We start from the raw sequence: 22,027 nt of genomic DNA on the forward strand, positions 1-22,027 counted from the left end.
TGTTCCAAACTTCTCGGTGACAATGTTAGGTAAGAAGCTGGATGTGGGCTCCAACTCAGAAGGTCTCGGGGAACTAGGTAATAACATTTAGAGGTGTGTGTAGGCGGACACCCATGCAAAGGAGACAAATCCCTGGCTAGTCCTGGGAGTCACTGACTAGAGAATGCTAGCAGAACGCCTTATTATTTTTATTATTACTATTATTACTATTATTATCATTATTATTCAGCAGGGTTTGGGGCTGACTAATACAGACAACTTGCTTTAGAAAATTCTGTATAGACAGCCTAGCCTTATAAAGAATGATTGTGTGATTACATTTGGGGGAGATTTTCATAACTTGCAGGATTTTTTTCTCCTCTATACAATAACGAATTGTCAATCACTTTTCTTTTGAGGGCAAAGAATCCAAGAGTCCTTTTATTCATTACAATTGCTGTCTTTTGAAAAAGGACCCCTTAATTAATGTTTATGGGGCACAGAGCTTTTTCAAAGATACCCGTCCTCTCCTCACACAGGCTGCTGTGTTTTAGAGCCTGATTTTTCACCCAGCCAAAGGACCCCACAGGGATCCATTATTCATCTCAACCTCTGCCTCTCCACATCTTTCATAATGGAACCACTTCCCTGCAAACCCCTGCTGGCTGAATCCCATTCATTCCCCTGAAAGGGGCTGCCGATATTTAAAGTTCATTTCAGGAAGGTTTCATAATAAGCGCTGGGGAAAATAACATAATCTCATTTTAAAACGTTTCCTTCCTCTGTTCTGCTCGTGGAATCAAACAATTCAGAGACCCATCTGTCCTGTAACAGGTCCAGATTGCATGATGTGGTTTTGAGGTTGTTTCCTTTGTTTCAGGGCACCTCTGGTGGGACTCCCCCTCACGCCCCCGATGTATTCAGACTGTGCCATTTGGTTCTTGGATTTGCAATTCCAGAAGCCAAAGAATGAGCCAGCTTTGTAGGAAAATGTCACTCTGCCCCTGCGATCAGTACCTAGCACTGGGGCGGGCAGCCAGGCTCTATAAGGCAGAATGGATTTTTGTTTAAGGGAACATTTTCAAAGTTAATATGAAAACACACAAGTACAAATAAAATGAGACAACCATCCAAATGTGAATCTCTTTGTAACGTGCTGACATGTTCGAAGGTGTGTTGGGAGTCTTTCCCCTCCCCGAGGCTCTGAACAACCAAGGCATTGTATGGTCCTACCTGCTGCCCTGAGAGGCCTTCCCTAACGTGCTCTCAGTCCTGGATGAAGGTGGGAGGGATCGCCCCTGGGCCTCTTCTCCCCTGTTCCATTCCTGGGTTTCCAACCTGTCCACCACCTTCCCTCTGGCTTCTAGTCAAGGGCTGGCAACTTTTTTTCTGTAAAGGACTGTGTCTTATCTGTTCAGGCTGCTATGACAGCCTTTGGGCGGGGACATCGGCTTTTGGATTTAAACTAAAACACTAATTCTTCCTGGGTCACAAGTCTGCTGGACTTAAGACTGAAATACACCTTCGGCTTCCCTGGGTCTCCAGCTTGCCTACTCGCCTGCGGATCTTGGGACTTGCCTGCCTTCATAAACACATGAACCTGTTCCTTATAATAAATCTCTCCATATATACATCCTATTGGTCTGTTTCCCTGGAGAACCATGACTAATGTAATCCCTTCCCACTGTAATTTTCTGAAGCAACCCTGACCTCTTAGTTCCCTGAAAGCACCAAGTCCCTTTCCTCTGTGGGAACCTTCTCCCCTGCTTTGTGTCCTCACTAAAGCCTTTGGGAGATGACCAGGTCATGAGGGTGGAGCCCTCATCAATGGGATTAGTTCCCTTATACCAGAGACTCCAGAGAGTTCCCTAGCCTCTTCCACCATGTAAGGCTCAAGTGTCAGCCTAAGCATGACTTCCTTAAGAAAGCCTGACCCCTCTGCACGCCCATCCCCACTATCTAGGCAAAGACCCTCTAAACCAGTGGTTCTCAACCTTGGCTGCACATTAGAATCACCTGGGAATCTGTTTAAAATCCTGATTTCTGGGCCTCATCCTCCGGAAATTCTGTTTCTTTGTTATGGGGTGAGGCCACAATTAGCATCTTTCTGATGATCAGTGACTTTGAGCATTTTTTCATATGTCTCCTGGCCATCTGTATGTCCACGTTGGAGAAGTATCTATTTAGGTCCTTTCCCCATCTTTTAATTGGGTTGTTTGTCTTTTTGTTAATTTGTATGAGTTCCTTATATAGTCATAGCTATAATTTAAATTTAAAAGTTTAAATAATTTGCCCAGCTAGAGTGGTTCAGTGGTTGAGCATTAACTATGAACCGGGAGGTCACGGTTCGATTCCCAGTCAGGGCATATATCTGGTTTGTGGGCTCAGTCCCCAGGGGGGGGGCGGGGAGGGCGGGGGGGCATGCAGGAGGCAGTGGATCACTGATTCTCTCTCATCATTGGTGTTTCTATCTTGCTCACCCTATCCCTTCCTCTCTGAAATAAAAACAAATATATATATATATTTTTTAAGTTTAAATAATTTAAGTAATTGAAGCTTTATTTGTGACTTTTCCCATTTAATGTCTGTGTCTCTCCCAGGTGATGAGTACCCTGGGGCAGAGACCACATTGTCTTGCTCAGCACTGTGGCACAGGGCTGTATATGGATGGACGAATGACCGTGTGGACCCCTGTGCCTGGGGCTGGTGTTATACCTGGAGCGATTATTCTGCAGAAGACGACAGAAGTGTCAGGGTGAGATAAAGAAATAAATAGCCTGCCTGCCTTAATCTGTGTCAAGAAGTGTAACTCCCAAAGAGAGAGGTGGTTTTTAAATTCTAGTTCGAAAAATCACTATTTCTGTCATGGCTAAGATAAGATCTGATCTAATTAAAGTGACAAGGTGTTTTCTAGTTGGGTAATTGTGCTTGTTGTGGTTTTTAAAGTGTGTGTATAGCTGGGTGATAAATGACTAAAAGGAAGGGCAGGTGAAATCCTAATTTTCGTTTCTTCACTTTTATCCAACTCCACTTTCCCTAATGACTTCCATATGGGGATAAACATGATTCATTGCTTGTGTTTTTAAGTTAAAATGTATAAATTATAGCTTTCTGGGCAGGTATGCCTCATTATTTTCACTTTGCAGAGACTTCCTATTAAGCCAGGTTGTCCTTGAGCACTGGGGCCTCCCTGGATGCTGGACAAATGAGGCTGAACTCACCGACTGGGTTTCCCAGAGGAAGGCCACACCTGTGCTTCTGAAAGGCCTGGCAGTTCCCTCTTTCCATCCCTTCCGCCTCTTGCCTCCATTCTTTCTCCCAAACATGGACTTGGCCGGTTTCCATCAGAGGGTTAGAGTGAAATATTTCATTCTCCTATCGTGTCCTAAATTTTATTTACAAGTCTCTAAAGGACACAACATGAAGTCGATTGAAGAAAAGGGTTCCAAAATAATAGTAAACTTTGGTAAAATAGGAGGCCATTCATTAACAAATGAATCAGGCCATTTATTAACAAATGTGTTTTGAGAGTCCTCTTTGAGATCCTTGCTATTAAATGACTGAGAGTTATAAAGGTATAGCACTATCTCTTTGCTCCCTACTTAATTAATATTTATTGGATATTTGTCATATGTAATGCCGATGGTTGTTGGAGCTGGAAAGTCTGACACACTGAAGTACGGAGTATCAGGAAGGAAGGAAAGAAGGAGGTCAGTTAGGAAACTTCGTGTTTTCTGGTTTGGGGTGCTGAGTGGTTACATCGAGAGATGACAAAGATTCACTGGGCTCATTCCTGCTTAGCTTTCTTCTGTGTGGCTGCCTGGAATGCTATTCCCCCAAATATCTATATGGCCAACTCTTTCACATTCATCAAGTCTTTTTACAAATGTCACTTTCTCAATGTGGCCTCCTTATCTGCTAAATTCTGAATTTTGTGTCTCCCCCAAAATCCATGTGTTAAAGCCCTAACCGCCAAGGTGATTGAAAGACTAAAGTGAGTGGTGTGGGGGGCTGGCTAAATAGCCATCTCAGACGGTGATTAAAGAAAATGAATTTATTTAAGGAAAAGGGGCTGAGGAGTGGAGGTATCCAAAGGGAAGGGTTACACAGCACTGAGCCAAAGGGTATTGGGTCCATGATGGCAGCAAAAACATACTTAGGACAGTGAAACAAGGAAGAGCATAGAAGAAGCAATAGGAGAGTCTAGGCTGGGCTGCTGTGGCTCACTGAGAAGTCAGAGAAAAGGGGCCCTTGGAGACAGGTTCAGGGGGTTATTAGCCTGGGACGAGCTGATGCTGTCCATTGCTCCCCTGGTTACAAGTCTCATGGGGTCCTTTGAAGGTTAGGGGGATCTGCGCCTGTGGGGGAAGGGGAGTGGAAAGGGAATGGCAGGGGCGTGCTCCTTGGAGAAAGAGTGTGTGATGGGTCCTTTGTCCTGAGCACATTTATCTCTTTCTTGCAGGTGGAAATATTAGGGGAGGTCTCAGGGGAGGGGCTTAATAGAATATTCATCAGCTTTCCAGGTGTGCACTTTCAGGATGGTAGTCTCCACTGATTGGTCAGTGCTAGGCCGGGGGGGGGGGGGGGGGAGGAGGGGGTGGTCATTAGTCAATGTAGCTGGTCTTGAAGCAGCAATAGCACCACTTGTCTGGTTTTGCTGCTTTTCTGGGCCTAGAGCTGAAATACAATTGAGGCCTAGATATTATTTTTAGGGAGGAAATGGTCAGGGGTTCTAAACTGCCTGACCAATGATATGAGGGGTCCAAACCACATGACCAGTGTTATGCTAGGGGAGGATAGGTTACCCTTGGGCCAGGTTCTTTTTTCCCCATTTTAACCCCATGTTAGGTATCCGGGGCTTTCTGCCCTGGTGAGTTTCTGTACTTGGCCCATTGTCCTTGCTCTGCTCAAATCTAATAGTGATGGTGTGTGGAGATTGAGCCTTTGGGAGATGGTTGGGTCATGAGGGTACAGCCCTCCTGAATGGGATTAGCGCTCTTATATGAGACTCCAGAGAGTTCCCTAGCCTCTTCCACCACATTAGGACACAGTGAGAAGACTGCCATGTATGAAACAGGAAGTGTGTTCTCACCAGACAACGAATCTTCTGGCCCCCTGATTTTGGATTTCCAGCCTCTAAAGCTGAGAAATAAATGGCTATTGTGTATAAGCCACCCAATTTATTGTATCCTGTTATAGCCCCTCATATGGACTAAGACACTCACCATGCTATTTAAAATTGCACATTCCCCACCATGTACTATCAAGTTTCCTTTATCCTTTCCAACTTTTTCTTTTTATTGCACTTGCCATCTTCCAATATACTATATGGCACACATTTATTTTATACATTAGTTATGTTTTCTGCTTCTACAAAAATATACACCTAATGAGGATATATATCCAATGTTTTATTCATTGATGTATCTTAAGTACCCAGAAAATGCCTGCATATGGAAGATACTCAATAATATGTGTTGAACTAAGGCATGGCCCAGTCATATATATATTTCAGAGAGGAAGGGGGAGAGAGAGAGAGAGAGAAAGATAGAAACATCAATGATGAGAGAGAATCATTGATTGGCTGCCTCCTGTATGCCCCCCACTGGGGATCGAACCCGCAACCCTGACATGTGCCCTTGACTGAAATAGAACCCAGGATCCTTCAGTCCACAGGCCAATGCTTTATCCACTGAGCCAAACCAGCTGGAGCGCATATTTTTATTGTTAACGATTCTACTTTTGTCTACCTTTAGAAGCATCATTATATTGAAATTGATAAATAATTTATCTATAAACATCTGGTAGTTGGTGCTTGCTCCTTTTGTTTCCTCTCTTTTAAATAGCTGAGAGAGAATCACTAACAGAAATGCTAAATTTGCATCCAAGTGTGCAGGTGATAATGGTTCACACTTCAGGTGCTGAAGACCAGGGAATGAGTGGGGGAAGCAGGATTTAGGATGGGATTCCAGTGCTGAACTTCAGGTAAGTGAAGGCAATAGGAAGCACATTCTGGGCGGGGTGCCCCATGGGCATAGACACAGAGTTGGTGAGAAGCCCAACCCAGGCTTCTCCAAGGTGGTGAGCGACATATTTAGCATCAGCATCTCCCCATTTGATGTTGGCAGGATCTCGCTCCTGGAAAGTGGAGATGGACTTTTCATTGATGACAAGATTCCCATTCTAAGCCTTGACTGTGCCTTTGAACTTGGCATGAATAGAATCATACTGGAACATATAGACCATGTAGTTGAGGCCAATTAAGGAGTCACTGATGGCAGCAATGTCCACTTTGCCAGAATTAAAACCAGCCCTGGAGTCCAGGCCCCCAGTACAGTCAAATCCATTCACTCCAGCCTTCATCCTTGTGTCTCAGGGTTGCGGCTAGCACAGCGCAGGAAGACACTGCTGTCTGTCAAGCAGGAAGAGCACAGAGTCTCTTTTAGAGGAGTCATATGACTCCTATATCTAGGCTGGGCTGCAAAATGGAATCAGAGAAAGTCAGAAAAACCTCCTGTGAAGTCATTTCCCACAAGCAAGTGAAGGTCTGAACAAGGTGATAGTAAAGGGTAATCTGAGAGCTTTTGAAAGAGACAACAGAATTCTTATTATGAAAAATTTCAAACCTACATAAATTTGTGAAAAACAGAATATTACTACATACATATACATGTGTGTATATTTGTGTGTACTGGTATATATGTATATGTATATAATGACCTAGATTTAACAACTAAGACAACAGAATTTAATTGGGTTTTATTTCATCTTCCAAGCTCCTAGAATTAGTGGGTTACAGTAGGCACATTATCTATGTGGAATAATATTTTTCCAAATAGACCTCAGAATCAACATATGATCATATTTTCTCATTATAATTTCAATAGAGTCAAGACAGTAATACCATTTTTAGTATGCTAAGTCCTTGAGTATGAACCTCCATATGAAGTCACAATTCATTAAATTAATGAGGAAGGCAATGTGATGCTGTTTGGCTCAGTACATCTGTGATTGTAATCTTTGCCAGCAAAATATTTTTTAAATGTTCATGTTAGCTGGGTTGAGATGAAAAATATTGTTTTGTTCTTCTCTAAAGAAAACAAAGGCTGATGTGGTTAATATTTTATGCCAAATATTCTCTGAGGATGAAGGGTTCATTCGTGCTTCACCATTTTAACCTCCCATGTGAGAAAAAGGAAAAAAGCAAGAGTGAAGTATGAAGGTGAAAATACTGAGGAAAATGAAACTACCAACCTGATGTTTCATTATTTTTTATTTCCAGGTTTCTTCCTTTCCCCAGTTCCGTTTTAGGTTGTTTTTGTTGCTGTTTCTTTGTTTGTTTTTTCAGTCTTTAAGGTCTGACCCAATGCTGCTTTCTATGTCTGTCACTTCTTAGGCTAGGGAGAGGCTATATTCTTGTCACCCTTGCCACTCAGCAGTTCTCTTGTGTGTTACTTGTTAAAATGCCAATTCAGTACATTCAAACTGTACCAGTGCCTTTCAAAACTGTACTCAGACTCACTAAGATTGAGCCGTGTGGTCATCAATTCATTGTGTAATGAAGCTCTGGCCTGGCAGTGAGTTTGGGAGCTATAGGCGATCACATGGTGTGGGGTCCCTAGCTATTTAGTTCCCACAACCATTGTTCTGAGGGGGTGGGATAGTGGTGTGGGGTACCACACGCTTCAGAATAAATTGCTGTGGCCACCCAGCTAAGAGAGAGGCATGGGACCTGTGTGTCCAACAGTCAACTCCAGAGGTCAAGGGCACGAGGGAGAGGATGAAGAGTCCTCTTGCTTAGTTCCTTGAGAAATTCCATTCATCACACTCACAATTCGTCAGTCAAATCTGTTTGTTTATGTTTCTGGCTAATGAAGACAGTGCTCTGCCCCTTTCCTCCATTCTTTTAAGATTTGTTTTTACTTTCACAAGTAACACATGAATACATTCTATTCTCATTGTAAAAGAAAATTCTAAACAGAGAAAGACAAAAATCCCCTTCAGTCCCCCAACCCCCAGCCTAGTTCCTCCCCCAGAGGTAATTTCTATAAATTTGTCCAGATTTTCTTGTATGCATTGGCATGACCATATCTACATAGAGAAAGATATCATTTTGTGGGTGTATTTACATAAATAATGCCATGCTTAGTGTTCTGTTGCAGCTTCCAATAAATGACGTCTTTGAGGTCTTCCCATAAGATTTTTATGTGATCTTTTCCATATAAATCTACTACATTATTGTTTTGTGGCTATATTGTATTTCATGGGTATGCCAAAATCTAACCAGTTTCCCTAATGATGGCTATTTAAGTTGTTTCCATTTTTTTTTTCTGTTTTAAATGTTATAAACATCCATTCCTTCTTTGTGCACACACTTGAGCAATTCTCTAGGACAGATGGAAAACGGGACAGACACCTGGAAATGACTTAAAGGTTAAAAGTCATGGGCATTTTATAAAAATAAATACTGCCAAGTTGCTATCCCCAGTAAAGTGGTATCAGTACACCACCAGTGTATAGGAGAGAATCTGTTTTTCCACCTGGGTTATGGACAACCTTGATTTTTTACAACTCTGTCTTGCAAAGACATATCTCACTGTCAGTTATAATTTGAATTTTTCTGAGCATTATTGGGGGTGGAGGAAATTTATTAGCCACTTGCCACCATCATTTTTTTCTCATTACGATGCGTTAGACGTATCTTTTAACAAATATGTGCATGCATCATTACAGAAAGATGTGTGTCATTGGAGGGGGTTGAAATGGAGCGCTGTCATCCAGCATCATCCAGCACCTGGCCCCTCTCATGGGAGTGAGATGCAGTATCTGTGTTTGGGGTCTGGACCTAAAATGGTTTATAAAACTTACAGTTATTAATTAGTAAGTGCAGTGGCTTTTACTGACAGAATTCCCTTTACTTTTGGGGCTTTATGATACTGAGTCAGGTTTTACTACTCGCCCATAGCTCCTTTACAAAGCCTGATTCTACAGGACAGTCGGCTGGCCCACCGGAACTTTATGGCCCCTGATTACCCCCTTTTGTGTGGTTGCTGTTAGTCGGCAGAAATATCAAGGGCTTTGCTGAGGTCTTCTCATCCTCAAGGGCCTGGCTAAGGATGTCCTTCTCCCAGGTATGACTGATCTTGTCACTTACTAGCACTTCCTCTGAGCAGGACTTTCCTCCGAGCAGGACATGTTTTCATGCCCTGACCCCTTGACTTCCAAAACACATTTTAACTTTTACCTAGACCCTCCGTTTCCCCATTCCCACCAACCACAGCATCCTAGAATCACCTTAGTCCCTGAGCACAATGGAAGGCTTGGGAAACCCCTTTGGCCTGGAGCCATGGGTGGGGCTGCCAGCTACAGCTGCTCTCTGGCTGGTTCCCCTTGCCTAGCTCTACTCAGTAGAGCCATCTCTGCTTCATGGTTCTTTGCTGGCCACACCCCTGCTGCTTGCCCTCTGCCTCCTCCTAATCCAACCCAACCTCCTCCCCACAGTCTGGAATCTAATCCCCAGGCTTTCTCTACCTACTAGGAGGTGGAGTTGGTGTCTTCTACGAGGCCTGGGTGGTGTCTGCCACTGAGCCCAAGCGGCCCTTAGAAACCCAACAGCTACACTCCTCCTGTGCCCCTTCCTGGCTCCCCACCCCGAAAATGCACTGACTGTGACCAGATGAATGCTTCAGTGACCAGTCACTGGTATGTTTTCAAGTTCCCAGCTGTTGTTGTTGTGTCCAGAACCTGTTTGTCCAGGTGAGTGCTGTCTACCTTACATGGTAAGGTCTTAAAACTAGAGAGTGTGAGAGAGACCTGTTTTATGCAAATCCCTTTATACAGTGCTTAGCCCAGAACCATAAGCAATTAGGTACTTAATAAATACTTCTTGATGGTATAATACTACAGGAGATTATTCATTTATGCATTTCTTGAATTTGGTAGAAGGCTGCGGGAGTATGGGTAAAATGGTAGTAATTATTATTAAAAGCTCTTCCCAGGGGTTCAGTTTCTGATTTTCACATGCAGGTTCCTTAGAGAGTCTGATTTGATGCGTAGTTCTGGAAATGTGATTCATATTTACAAAGCCAGGTCATGGTTAGTCCCAGAATGAGTTTCTGTGCACGGATCTGAACAAACCCAGGTGAGGTCATCCTGCTCTTGGCGTCGGGTTATTGCAGGTCTGCTTTGGAGACTTGTCATCCTGAACCACATAAAACAGGAAGAGTTCAGAGCCTTTCCCCTCCCGCTGCCCTCCCAGACTCCCTCAAGTCTTTATATGGCCAGAGCACCTAGCTTTGTGACAGATTTTTCTGCTTAAACAGCAACGTTCTACAATTTAGTATTGTTTAAGTTTACACAATTTAAATAATTTTTTAAAAGCATGACACACGTTAGGGAGGAATGTGGATGTATGTATTACTTTATTTCAAGACTAGCTAAATGTTTTAGAGGTGGTATATAGGTTTAGAATCAGAAAAGGCTATGGGGTTTTTGTTTGGTTTTTCTAAGCTTCAGATTTCTCACAGTAAAAGAGGTGAAATAACATGAAAAAAAGAAATGTGTGAGTAGACTAATATATTGTCTCATATAGCTCTATGTTCTCCCTCACAAGGCTCTATCGGAGCGCCGGCCTGACAATAACACCCAGCCTGTTGGTTGATAAGACCTGGCTCTGGGGCCTGGGGCGTTCTAATTCTGGCCTGACCCAGTGACTCACTTTGTGACATGGGGACTGCTGTTTCCCTGTTCCAGTTTCAGAACTGTAAGATGGGAGTCATAGCATCTGCAAGGATAATGTCTGTCTCCCTAAGTCAGTGGTTCTCAACCTTCTGGCCCTTTAAATACAGTTCCTCATGTTGTGACCCAACCATAAAATTATTTTCGTTGCTACTTCATAACTGTAATGTTGCTACTGTTATGAATCATAATGTAAATATCTGATATGCAGGTTGGTCTTAGGCGGCCCCTGTGAAAGGGTCGTTGGACCGCCAAAGGGGTCGCGACTCACAGGTTGAGAACCGCTGCCCTAAGTGACCCATTAGAAAAAGCTGCATAAATACAGAATAGAAAGGATTTGCCACCCCCCCCCCATTCCCCCCCCTCCCCCCCAAATGAATGTCACAGCTTAAAAAAGCTCAGGACTTCCTGCCTCATGGTCTAGTGCCCGGGCCAGCTGCTTGGTGAGAGAGGAAGTAGAAGGAACCAGCTCCAAGAAACTGTCTGCTCTTGCAAGTGGCCAGTTGGCCTAGCATCAAGGGACTTTCCCCGCTACTTTGTGAAGCTGGGTTCTTCCTGGCTCATGAGTAGCCTTCTGGTAGGGACCAGGACACTGCTGCTCAGGAGCTGGGTGTTGGTGGAAGCTCAGGCCAGCCGTGCCCCGGCTTATCCTGTGTGTTCCCAAGGCCTGCGACTGGCTTGAGCCTGTTGTGAACAGAGCTGGAATGGGGACTCTATTGGAGGAGAGGAAGAGAGCTATGGGTGGTGTGAGTAGGTGTGTGTGGGGGGGGTGGGGGCGGGGGGTGGGATGGGGGTGGAGTAAGAAGAAGAAGAAGAAAAAAAAACAGACCAGGAAAAAGAAAGTAGGCTCTCTTGTCCCATTTAACTTAATTTTTATTTCAAAAAAAATTTTTTTTTCCTGTGGCTTTGTTCCGGGCTATCTCTTCTGCTCTGCTTCCTGATGTTCAGGCTGTTGTTGGCTTTGGTGTGTTTGATCCTGTTGTTAGCTTTGCCCTTTGTCTTCACTTCTGCAATGACCCAGGTATTTTCCCCCTCCTGCAGTTTCCAGAACATCCTTTAGGAACAACATGTCAAGAATTGGGTGAAAAGCTCTCTCTCTCTCTATTTTTTTACAAGAACTTTTTTTCTCTCTCTCTTAAGGAAATAGACACACTGTCTTAAAAAAAGATTTTAAAAAATGATATTTAGGTGAAGAGGAAGGGAAAGGGAGAAGGGGAGAGAGAGAGAGAGAGGGAGGGAGAGAGAAAAGAGTGAAACATTGACTGGGGAATCTCCTGCAACCTGGACTGAATGAGACACTAACCGACAACCCTTTTGTGCACAGGACAACACCCAACCAAGTGTGCCACACCACCCAGGGCAAAAAACCCCACTCATTATCTCCCTCTGATTTCTCTAAGTGTCATTGTTCATTTCCTCTAAGACCAATTTCTTTTTTTTCTCTTCTTTCCCCTCATTGTGAGTTTTTTTTTCTGATGACAGCTTTACTGAGGTATAATTCACAACCCATACAATTCACAAGTGTACAATTCAGTGGTTAGTCGTATATTTACAAAATTGTGTATCTATTGCCATAATCAATTTGAGGTCATTTTCACACCTCAAAAAGGAGTCCAGCCAGTGTGGCTCAGTGACTGGGCGTAGAATTATGAATTAGGAGGTTATGGTTTGATTCCCGGTCAGGGCACATACACGGGTTGCGTGTTCAATCCCCAGTGTTGGGCAAGTAGGAGGCAGCCAGTCAATGATTCTCTCCCATCATTGATGTTTTTATCTCTCTCTCCCTCTCCCTTCCTCTCTGAAATCAATAAAAATATATTTTTTAAAAATGGATGCCTGCATCTATTATTGACTCCCCATCGCCCCTCCCCAACCCCTAGAAACCACTATTCTATTTTCTGTCTCTGTGGATTTGCCTATTCTGGACATTTCACATAAATGGAATCTTAGAAAATTTGGTCTTTTGTGACTGGTTTTTACACTTAGCACAGTGTTTCCGAGGTTCATTCATGTAGAATGTGTCAGACATTTAGTGTGTCCATAGGGCACAGATAAGGGTAAGGGCAAGAGTCAGAGGCCATGAATAAGAAAATACATCACACGGAAGAGAATGCAAAGTAATAGATTACTGAAATACAAGGTGAGCTTTCCCGACCTGGTGGAGCATTAGGTGCCATCATGCACCTGCCACAACGAAGACCCAAAGATTGGGGCAAGGAGCCCAAGAGCAGGACCTCTGCCTCAGGCTGGTGGTCAAGCTGGACAGGTTTCTGGCCAGAAGAACCAACTCCACCTTCAACCACATGGAGCTGAAGAGGCTGCTCCTGAGTTGCACCAACCAGCCGCCTGGGTCCCTTTCCTGGATGATCTGGGAGATGAAGCTTCCTGGCCAGGAGGGCCAGCCTTCTGTGGTTGTGGGACTAGAACCGATGATGTGGCGTATCCAGGAGGCGCCCAAACTGAAGGTGTGAGCAGCTGTGATGGAGCTGAGGAAAATCCTCCCCTTGGATTGCTGGCCCTGGACCCCCAGGGCTGTGGCACCGTGCTGCTTTCCAGCCCTCGCCAGGGCCCAGAGGTGCCCCTGCATTTCGGGGAGGCCCTGGGACCCCTCACAGCCACACAAGTTCTAGCACACAGGAGGCCCACAGGCCATCAATGGCTATAAAACTAACCCCAGATCCTACCTTGTTATTAAGGAGATTTTGGATGCTGGAAAAATAAATAAATACATTGTGAGCCTTTGTTAAGAATAATGCTGAAATCATATTGAGGAGCATTAACTACACCTGCAGGAGATATAACAAAAACTCCAGCATTCAGGAGGGGCCTGGTCCAGAAAATCTCTCCAGGCAAATCTTAATGCTCCCAAACAACTGCCTCTTGTCCCTTGCTCGCTTCTCCCCTCTGGTCTTTCTGTGGAAAGGAGCAGCATGAAGTGTACCACGCCTGCGTATTTCAGTTCCAGTCTTAGTTGACAAGGAGGGAAGAAGGAGGAAACTGTGTCATTATTGGGAATCTGGAAGTACCCAGAGAAGAAAGCATTAGGCAACAACTATATTGAGTTGGGTTTTTAAAATAAAAGTATATTCTCAAGTAGGAGGTGACAAAAACCCAAGACGTTGAAGAGACAGTTTCCTCTATGTTCATAGCTGCTGTATATACAATAGCTAAGATCTGGAAACAGCCCAAGTGCCCATCGGTAGATGAGTGGATAAAAAAAAGATGTGGTACATTTATACCATGGAATATCATGCAGCAATAAAAATGAAGGATCTCTTACCCTTTGAGACAGCATGGAGGGACCTGAAGAGTCTTATGCTAAGCAAACCAAGCCAGTCAGAGAAGGACAAAAATCACGTGATCTCACTCATATGTGGAACCTAATGAACAAAGTAAACTGATGAACAAGATAGATCCAGAGACACAGGAACATGGAACGGACTGAAGAATCTCTGAGGGAAGGTGCGGGGGGGGGGGGGGGGCGGTGTAGGGCGTCTAAAATGACCTTTCTCTCTCTATTATTAACTAGAGGCTGGGTACATGAAATTTGAGCAACGACGCAAGCATTCCCCCCCTTCCCCCAACCGCTCCATGCCCGCTGCCTAGAGGCATTCCACCAGGCTGCTCACACTGCCTGCTCTCAGCGGCTCCCCCCGCGCCCCCCCCCCCCCCCCCCCCAGGACTGGGGGACTCCGGCAGGGCTGAGAGGACTGGGCGCTGCCATCTTTGTGACAGAGTGACAGTTAATTTGCATATTACCCTTTTATTAGATAGGATGTTTCAAAACCACTTGATTAATGTGGCTTTGAAACATTAATAATAAAGAGAGAAAGGTCATTTTAGAGCTCTGGGATGGCTAACATTAGACTATTTTGAGGTTGGGAGGGTGGGGGAAGAGAAGAGATTAACCAAATAATTTATATGCATATATGCATAACCCATGCACATAGACAATAGTGTGGTGAAGGCCTGGGAGGGGGAGTGTAGGGTGGAGGGAGTCAATGGGGGGGGGGGGCGGGGACGGGCAGGGACCTCTGTAATACTTTCAAAAATAAAAAGTAATTTTAAAAAGGAGACAGAGACAGTTTCCAGACTAACTAGAATTGTAGCCTGAGGCCCTAACAAGACAGAGAGCCAATAGGCACACAGCTGGGAGTACATGTTGGCAGGTATGTGTGGTGAGAGAAACAGGAAGTGGTGTCTTGGTTTTCCTTTATCCTGGCGGAGGTCAGAACCCTTCCCAAGAGCTACCAATGTAAACCAAGTTACGATATTACAACAGAAACAGTTCACCATGTTTCAAGTCAAGATTGAAAGCCACTGGCATTAATGTTAAATGAGGAATATATGAGCAGGATGGGAATATTGCAAAAATATCTCAAGAATTATATTAATAGTTATAAATTCCATTAAAGTTAAATATAATTAGCTTGATTAATGTGGCTTTGAAACATTGATAATAAAGAGAGAAAGGTTATTTTAGAGCTTTGGGATGGCTCACATCAGACTATTTTGAGGTTGGATTTGAAAAAAAAGAAGAAAAGTCAGTATGACTGACCATGATCCATTGCCAGGTGGTATGCTGCTGTGACTTCTGAAATTCTGAGGCTCATGCTCATCCTGATAGCTCTCATCTACTGCCATGTTCTCTAAAGGTCTTAATTGATGTTGCTTATGCCCCTAGAGTTTTATGGAGTTCACAGCAACAGTTATTTTAACTACAGTCCTGTAACCCTATGCATTTCCTGAGCTGGGAGGATCAGGTGATGCTAACAACTGCCATACTTTATTCATAATTCACTCTTCATTCAGCTATGGAATGAGCAGGTATTACTGCCAGGGAGATTAAGCTGGGTGCTGGGGGCAAAGCCATGAACAAAGTCATGGCCCTGGCTATAGACTGAATGTGTCTCCCCAAATTTGTATGTTGAAGTCCTAGCCCTCATTACAGTATTTGAAGGTGGGGCCACTGGGAGATAATTAGGTCACGAGGGCAGAGCCTACAAGAATGGGGTTCGTGTCCTTATAAAAAAGACCCCAAGGAGCTCCCTCATCCCTTCCTGTGAGGATACAACAAGAGGACAATTGTCTATGAACCAAAAAGCAGGTCCTTTTTAGGCACTGAATCTGCCTGTAAGCTTGACCTTGGACTTCTAGTCTCCAGAACTGTGAGAAGTAAATGTTTATTGTTTATAAGCCACCCAGTCCATGGTATTTTTGTTATCGGACTCTGAACTAAGAAAGGCCCATTCATGGAGCTTTTAGTGCATGGGGAAACATTGAATATCTATTTGGTTGTAATTACAGGAAGTGCTATCAAGACTGTGAAGGTGTGTGAGAGTGTATTAAGGGGACCCTACCTGAATTGGAAACTTGCTCTAACACTCTGATGAGCCAGACAGTGTTTCTGGGCCAGGCTCATGATGCCTGGGTCTTTCCTCCTTTAAAATGAATTCTCAGCCCTCTTACAGGTAAGCTCTTGTCAGGCCATTCCAATACTTTATCAGAGCTTACTTGGGTATATCCCATCATAGGCAACAGTCGTAGTCTGTACTCAAGGTGAGATTCCTGTGGTGTGCATGACAGGAATATTTATAGTTGTAAATATTGTGGTGAAAATATACATAATAAAATGTACTGTCTTAACCATTTTTATGTGTGCAGTGCAGTGCCATTAAGTACATTCATATTGTTGTGCTATTATCACTACCACCCATCTCCAGAACTTTCTCATCTTTGCAAACAGAAACTCTGTGCCCTTTAAGCTAAACTCCACATTCCCCTCTCCCCCAGACCCTGGCCCCATCATTCTACTTTCTATCTCTATAGATTTGACTACCTTGAGGTACCCCAGATGAGTAGAATCATACAGTATTTGTCCTTTTGTGACTGGCTTATTTCACTTAGCATAATGTTCTCCTGGTTCATCTATATTGTAACACGAGTCAGAAATTTGTGAATATGTGTGTTGTAATAAATTGCAAATAAAACTACTGTCACTATATTGTCAGAGTCCCTGCAGGAAACACATGGTTTGGAATATTGACATGGATATTGAGCAGAATTTAATGAAGGGACTATTTATAAGGATGTGGGCAGGGTTCAAGAAAATCAACAAGGGATGTGTAAGCCCCCCAGAGCTAGCAACAATGGGGAGCTGGTACACTCCAAGGCCTGAAGGGAAAAGAAGGGGTGATGATTAGCAGAACCTGGAGGAAGAATTGTAGCTGGAGATAGGGCCACCAGACAGAAGCTGGAGCCTTGGGGAAAGGGGAGAATAGGCCACCCCCCACCTCCCTCTTCTCTAGACCCCCGATCTTGTGCAGGTGTTTTGCGCTACCCAAACCAACCAGGAGCCAGAGGTCAAAACTAGCCTCCCAGGAACAGAGAATAGAGGGAGAGGGGGGAGGTTGGATCTGGAGGAGCAAACAATGCATCCAACTGCCCTGCACTCTACAGGGAGTTATGTGGGGTAAATGGGGGTGCAAATGGGGAGGCTGAGAACGGGTGTGGGCTGAGTTTCTCTAAGAAAAAAAGGGAGGTACGGGTGATACTGAGAAGGAAAAATAGGTCTGGAAGGAGAGCAGAGGGGAGTGGAACGCTGGGAAGAAACTTAGGAGGAGGAAGAAGAGATGTCTAAAGAGGACTGACTGCATGAAGAGCTGAAACTCCGGTCTCAGTGTCCTCGAGGGACCTTTAATGAAGATCCGCTTTGTTTTCAAGGCTTTGTAGAATTTTGAATGTTACACTATGTTGGGACGTAGGAATAAGAAAGTCCAGTATTATCTGGTGTGGTAGGCAGAATAACAGCCCCCAAACATGTCTACATCCTAATCCCCAGGACTCATGAATGTGTCAGGTTAGGGGGAAATGGGGAATTAAGTTTGCAGGTGAAAGTAAGGTTGCTGATGAGCTGCCCTTGAAATAAACAGATTATCCTGGGTTATCTGTCAGCACAAGAGTTCTTAACTGGTGAAGAGGTAGGCAGAAGAGTCAGAGAGTACCACGTGCGAAAGACTTGACTGGCCACTTGAAGATGGAAGCAGGCCACAGGCCAGACAATGCCGCAGCCTAGATACTGGAAAAGCCCTACTAACACCCCGATGTTAGCCCAGTCAGTCCTCTTTCAGACTTCTAACCTCCAGAACACTAAAAGAATAAATTTGCTCTCTTTTGAGCTGCTAGCTTTGTGGTAACTTGTTATAGCAGCAATAGGAAACTAATACACTGGGTTTTTATGAGTTTGGGGTGCTGTTAGCTAAATTTTGGATTCAAAACGTGCAGTTGTTTCTAATTACCCTGAATACTGTATTTAAAGCTAAATCTATAAACTACTCATGAGAGCTTTAATTAAGCTACTCAACTTCCTCATTCTAGCTAAAAAGCTTGCTAGTTAAAGCAGAGGCCAGGCCTTCACACCTGCTTTCTGTGTGCTGTGGATGTGGTGTTGTTATTATTTTTACCTTGGTCCTCCTGGAGCTGCTCTAACCCTAATTCCTTGATTGATGGAGTGTCTGTGATTCTCACTTTGTGTTCTAATAGGTTTCCTGAGAGACCAGTGCTTTGGAACCTCCACAATCTATATTTAGGGTTCTCCTTAAAGGTGGTTTGATATCTAATTCATCATGAAAGGTTTTGCTGTTCATTGTGGCCTCCTCTTTGCCTAACTGAACTCTCATTTCAGCCTTGTTGGACACACAAACACAGCAAACTCAGGGTTATACAAGTTAGATGACTGGCTTTCTGGCAACAGGCAACACACACAGAATAAACCCTCCAATCTTAGGCATCTGCAACAGGTATGTTTCCCTATGTTAGCATTTCCACATCTGAAGGAGGACTGTTCAGGCATTGCTGGCAAGAGTACAAAGCAGTTCATCTCAGGAGGAGAATTTAGCAACATTTAATAAGACAACATCAGATGAGTCTCCCTGGTCTGAAGTCAAGGTGTCAGCAGGGCTGCATTCCCTGATCCAATAACCTAATTTCAGGGCTGATCCAATAACCTAATTTCAGTGACTCTGCTCTGGAAAAACACCCCTTGAAATGCAAAACAATGTATGAAAAGGTTACTGATTGTGGTGTTCCTTACCATAACAAAATGTTGAAAGCACAAAGTTCCCATCCATAAAATACTAGTTAAGTCAATCATGGAATAGCCAAGGAATGGCGTATTATACAGTCATAAAAATAATAAAGGAATCGCTAAGAACTGGAAGAATGCCTAAGCTATATTATTAAGTGAAAAAAGAAAACAATATATAAAACAGGCTACTATTTGGGTAAGATAAGGGGAAAGGGAAGTGTGTGTGTGTGTGTGTGTGTGTGTGTGTGTGTGTGTGTGTGTCTTGTTTTCACAAGAATCATTGGAAAGATAAACCCGAAACAAATGAAAATGATCACCTAGAGGGCACAGATATGAACAGAGTAGGGATACCTCTAAGTGTATTTTACATTTCTTGGGTGTGATATGTTATTGGTTAGGGTTTTGGTTATGGTTGTGTAGTAGAATGTCTCTCCTCTTATAAGACACATGCAGAAGATTTTAGGGTGAAATGCCCTGATGTCCACAACTTACTTTCAAACAAAAGGGAGAGGGAGAGATGGAGAGAGAAAGAGAGGAGAAAGGGGAAGGGGAGTGAGGGAGAGAGGTGTAGAGAAGGAAGGTGAGTAGTGGGCCAAGGGAAGAAGGGGAGAGGGCAAGAGAGCACATAGACATAATGATAACAATTGTTTGGGTCTGGGTGATGAGTATATAGCTATTCTTACATTATTCTTTCACTTTTCTGTAGGTGAGACTTTTAAAAAAATAAAATGTTAGGGGGAAATGTTTTCTATCTACAGCCACATATCAGGAAGGAACATCAGCACATCGAGGGCAGAAAGCCTCTCTGGCGGGTTGGCAGTACCCTTCAAGCAGCGCACTTGGCACCTGGCACTTCAATGCCATCCACACATCTGCTGGGTCTGTGTGAGCAGCACAGTTGGTCATGGTGAGCAGAGCAGCACTGACAGCCGACAACGGTGCAAGACCAGCACCTGTACCCAATGTCGCCTAACAAGAGCAGCTGAGGCTGAGATTGGTAGACCAGCTGGCCAGGGGCTGAGGTTCCTTCTGTGCTGTGAGAAAGCAGGGGTGTCAGGTGCACGTTCAGGCTTAGACAACTTCTTTGGGTCTCCTATGAAAGTTGGCGAAAATATACCTGCTCTGTTTCTGCAATAGAGATCAAATAAGGTAATATATGAGACAAAACATTCTTATTTCATAGATTTCTCATATTTTACTTTGTAGATTTTTATTCTGGACATGTAGATGGCTTTTTTCACATATGAACTGCTTTTGATGTACTTGCTGTGTATAGGTTTTTTGCAATATGTGTCCTATAAACACAGAATTTATGATCATCCTGTTTTACATGATTCCTGTCAAAAAACAGGGGGGGCAGTGCACTGAAAATGACCCTGCTGAATTAGTGAGTACTCTTGCCAGGAGAGGACTTCTTTCCTGTTGGGTTTTAGTGAGAGCCTAGTGCATATTTTAAACTTGTTTTTCTTCCAGTACCTGTATCCTTTCAGGGCTGGGTGCAGTAGGACACTTGCATATCATATCACAACATAACTTCTTGGTGAATCAGCCTAATGGATAGTAGGAGTAATCCTAGCAGCTATTCTGACAGCAGGGTGGCTGGCAAGTATCATACACTCACGTGATTGAACCTCATGGATATGCGCCACCAAACCCAGTAAGATGCACTCCAGCTCAGCGTCCCCTTAGCTGGAATGCAGAATGCTACAGCCATTCTAGTGATGTCTGTGCAAAGGGAAAGATGGTGGAGAGAAAATCCAAGAGGAGAGAAACAGTGGCCTTAACCTATTATAGTTAAAATAATCTTATTTTAAAACAAAACAGAAAGAAAGAGACAGAAGAGAGACAGACAGAAAGATAGGGAGTCTCATCGGTGTCTGTTATATCACACCGGAGGTAGAGCTGTGCCTCGGATAAGTGGAAATGCAGGTTTGAAGAGATCGTGGATAGTGATGTAGAGATTAGAGAGTCACTTCACAATATTAAACTGCATGAGTGGGTGAGTTCTCCCAAATCCAAGTGCAGAGAAAGAGAAAGGACTGAGGACAGAACTGTGGGTACTGTGTATATTTCCCGTGAAGAGATGGCTAAAAAATATTAGAGCCAGGAGGGCTCTGAGAGATGAACACAAACCAGGTTGGTTTATGTTTTTCTCACAACAGAAATATTTTTGATGATAAATACATTTAACATTTAAATCCAGATAGAAAACTATATGTATAGCTTTTATACAATGCTAAAAATCAATGCATATTAAGTACTAGCACAACTACAAAACTCATATAATTAGAAACTGACATTCAGTGTGACAGATGGTATTGTTTTGTTAAAATAATTATCATTGCTATTGGCGTTAATAGCAAAAAAAATCTATTTATATGGTTGAAATTTCACTTGTTGGTTTGGTTATTTTGATTTTGAGCATAATGCCCACCAGTTGAGTAATTGTCATGGTCTTTGTTTAGCAAAGTTTATTTTATATCCTCTATCCATTATTTAAAAGAGGTTATCTAGTAGGGTATCGCAAATATGAGGGCAACAATTAAAATTATGTATCATTTAACAAAGTTTATTTGTTGATTGTTCACTATATGATCTGGTGGGTGTTCTCATCATGGAATTTTTACTCTACATCAGTTACACTGTGAATAGGGAGCTGAATGCTGGGGCACGCTCTTTAGAGTTTTGTGTACTTATACCACCATGTGTATTTTTTTTTCCTACCATGTGTATTTTGATGACTCAATTCTCCCACAATTTTCCTCCAATCAAATTACTGCAAGACCCTCATCTCTATGGTATGGTTTCATATGGCCCACATATTCTTAAAGGTATAAAGAAAAGCACAGAAAAAATACAATCAACTAAAATTGGATGGTGGAGGTAAATGGAGAAAGGAGAAGTATACTAATTCACCATTGATCAAAATAAGGTGTCAACACTGCCCAAGGAATGTATGTACCAACCTTTCCACATCAGAGCCCTAACGGGAGGCAGTGTGATATGTTACAGGAGCTTAGGTTTTGGAGTCAGATGACTATAAATTTGATTGATGTGTTCACTAGTTTTGACATTGGAAGATTATTTAAATGAATCACTTTGATTTCTTATCTTTTGAGAAGTATTACAATGATTAAATTAGGCCATGTATCTAAAATGCCTAAAACTGTGTCTGGTACACACTTGGTGTTCAATAGTAGTGGTTATTGTCAGTTTTAGGTAGTT

The sequence above is a fragment of the Myotis myotis genome, unplaced genomic scaffold (assembly GCF_014108235.1).
Source record: "Myotis myotis isolate mMyoMyo1 unplaced genomic scaffold, mMyoMyo1.p scaffold_m19_p_1, whole genome shotgun sequence".
NCBI lineage: Eukaryota > Metazoa > Chordata > Mammalia > Chiroptera > Vespertilionidae > Myotis > Myotis myotis.